The sequence below is a fragment of the Protomyctophum bolini genome, assembly GCF_963924005.1.
Source record: "Protomyctophum bolini genome assembly, chromosome: 15".
Taxonomy (NCBI): domain Eukaryota; kingdom Metazoa; phylum Chordata; class Actinopteri; order Myctophiformes; family Myctophidae; genus Protomyctophum; species Protomyctophum bolini.
In genome coordinates this window covers 40,282,863-40,286,442 of record NC_137876.1, presented here as the reverse complement: position 1 = coordinate 40,286,442, position 3,580 = coordinate 40,282,863, and positions in this window count along the sequence as shown.

The following is a 3,580-nucleotide window of genomic DNA, read 5'->3' as shown; positions in this document are numbered from 1 at the left end:
CTCTTCTGTCTTTTTTGTGTTAACGATGAGAGCGTTGTTATCACTCCATTCAACCACCTTATTTACTCTGAGGGTTTTTCAGAAAACTGTCAGGATTTAGAAGGCATTTGTAGAATCGTCCTCAGGTCTAAATGGGCATTATTGTTTGAAAATGTGGTTGTGAAAATGTGGCACAAATATATATATTCTTTCAGAGCGAACGTTTTAAACTCAAATCTTTCCTTCTGGGGGAGTCCCTGGAACAACATATTTACAGATGGGGGTCGGCGGCCAATTACAGATTATGTTTGGGGTTCCTTGACATTTTATTTTTTTAGAAAACTGTCAGGATTTAGAAGACATTTAGGAGAACCTGGTCTCAGTCCTAAATGGGTTAATGATGAAGGTATTGAACAGTGGTCTAGCCCCCCCCCCCCCCCCCACTTTACCCCCACCCCCCCCTCCTCCTCCTTCCTCTGATCCTGATATACCTATGTCCACTCCCCATCGTTCTCCACCATTACCCCCCCCTTGTGTATCCACTGCCCCGCTCTCCCCACCCTCTCTGACCTCGACCCCCCCCAGGTTCCCCACCGTACTTATCGCCAAGACAAGACCACCAACCATAGTACAGGTCCCCCCTAGAACAGATTCGCAGCAGCACGGAACGCATTCCCAACCGCAAGTATCCATGTCCCTTTAGTCAACTTCTCAAGTAGGCTCTCAACAAAGGATAAGGATAACATGAGAGAGTTAAACCGCAATATTGGAAATAGCAATGGCTTTAGTTTCCTCCCTAAATTGGATGAAAGGGATTTTAAAGTGGATTCTGATAACATACATTGGGAAACAGAGACAGGCAGAGCAATGCTTGTAAATTGGCTTACTAGTTTAAACTTTTAGACCCCATAAACCCAGAAAGGAGGGGGGGTAAGTCAAACATAATTAATCTGTCCCATTACTTCCAGCCAGATCAACACCAGACCGAACTGCTGGAAAAGGGACTTTCATTTGTCCCGACACTGGATATCTATAAACAACAAACCAACAGGTTAAAGAAAGACCTTTCGCAGTATCACCGCAGATTGAAACTAGCTACACACTTTGGAATGGACCAGGGAACGGAGATACTGCCTTTTCGACCAAAATCGAACTGGGAACCGTCTGAGAATTTAATCCCAAGCAGCCTTAAACGACCGATGCAGAAGGACATGAATACGGTAACACGCATACCGGGACACATTAAGGAAAAAGATAATCTCACAATAGAACAAACCAGGGCACTTAGGGAACTAATCAACAACAAACAAATCGTTATCAAACCAGCAGACAAAGGCTCCTGCATAGTAATTATGGATAGACATCAATACCTGTTAGAAGGTGAGAGACAGCTCAACAATCAGGACCATTATAGGCAATTAGACCAACCCATTTACATGCAGACAGCTACGAAGGCCATAGCCATCATAAACAGACTTAAGGACAAAAGGCACATAAACGCCAAACAACATCAATACTTAATAGGACAGGATAGCCCACGGGCTAGGATATTTTATCTTTTACCAAAAATACACAAAAGCCCGGATTCATGGACAATACCATATGAAATTCCACCCGGGAGACCAATTGTGTCGGACTGTGGCAGCGAGACGTATCAGACAGCAGAGTTTATTGAATATTTCCTGAACCCACTGTCGATAAAACACCCCAGTTTTATAAAAGACACTTACGATTTTGTGGACAAAATTAAAGCTATTAAAGTAGGAAAGGAGGCCCTTCTATTTTCAATAGATATAGACAGCCTCTACACAAACATTGAAACAGAAACAGGGCTACAAGCAGTCAGGGAAGTCTTTAGTAAATACCCAGACACAAGTCGACCAGAGGAGGAATTACTCCAATTACTAGACTTAAATCTAACCCAGAATGATTTTTCCTTTAACAACAAATTCTATTTACAAATCAAAGGCACGGCCATGGGAAAGAGATTTGCACCATCTTATGCAAACATTTACATGAGCATATGGGAACAGACCGCACTAGAAAAATGCAGACTTAAACCGACACATTACTATAGATTTCTAGATGATATATTTGGAATATGGGAACATAGCCAAGAAGAATTCCAGGAATTTATTGATGTTTTAAATAGCCATCATAGATCCATAACGATAAAATATGTGACACACACAGAAAGGATTGACTTTCTTGATGTAACAATCTTCAAGGGCCCAAACTTTAACACAAATGGGAAACTAGACTTAAAAGTATTCTTTAAAGAAACAGACACTCACGCCCTATTACACAAAACGTCATTCCACCCGACACACTCCTACACAGGAATAGTCAAATCACAACTACTAAGATTCCATAGGATTTGCACGCAAAGAAGTGATTTCAAAATAGCTTGTAAAACTCTATTTAATGCTCTCAGACTAAGAGGATACACTAGGACCTTCCTCCGGAAAGCCCAAAATACCTTCTTAGAAATAAAAGTGCGAGATACAGGCCCCAAATTGGCCCTGATAACCAGTTATTCAACACAGAGCACACTAGCCAACAACAGAATAAAAAGGAATTTTGAGAACCGAACAGACGATCTTCTAAAAGATTATAAATTTATATCGGCCTACAGAAAAAATAAAAACCTTAAAGATTATCTAGTACACAGCAAGCTAAAAGAAATCAACACACCAGCACGCCAGGGACCAGAATACTTCAAACCCAAACAATTAGTAAAAAATAGAACCACAAAACGCGTCTTGGAGATTAAACAACAAATAACAGCCAGAACCAGCAACTGCATTTATTTAATCACATGTGAAAAATGTGGTTTACAATATGTCGGAGAGACAGGTAAAACAATAGGTACTAGGCTGGGACGACACAGATACAATATTAACAATGCCAAAAAGACAACCACAAGATTGGTGCAACATTTCATGGCGCACGGCATTGGAGCTCTAAAATGCGCTGGACTTCAACACAATCCTAACTGGACAGTAGGACAAAGACGTTTTAATGAAAAACAGTGGATTAAGAACCTCAACACGGATTTTTTCCTCGAGGCTTAAACATGCCTAAAATTAGATCTTGAACACTAAAAAACTTAAACTCAGGATTAAACTGGAGAAATCTAAAAGTGATTGGATCAGACTTCCTTCGGATACATGGCGAATGCATTTATTCCTTGCATTGTACCTACACATGTTGCGACCTGCGGTCGCAACATGTGTAGGCACAGTGCACTGAAATCTTTTAATTCCCCCCCACATGCTCACAACGCCTCGAGATCAGATATTTTGTTAATGGTTGCCTCTTTCTTAGGTCATATTTTACAATTTGGCCAATGTTTGACATTTTTATAGTGGTTTGTTCATTACTTATATACAATTTACAAGTTAGGCATTTACCGTACACAGTGATTTACAGTATAGAACAACACATTGAAATACATCAGATACATGGAAAATAGTCATCAAGAATCATAAGTAAGTTAAGAACCTAACATTAGAATATCTGTACAGTGAAACTATGAGTATAAAATGCTGTCCAAATGACATAAGTTGAGCCTATTATACGCCTGTAAGGTCGTCGAGGC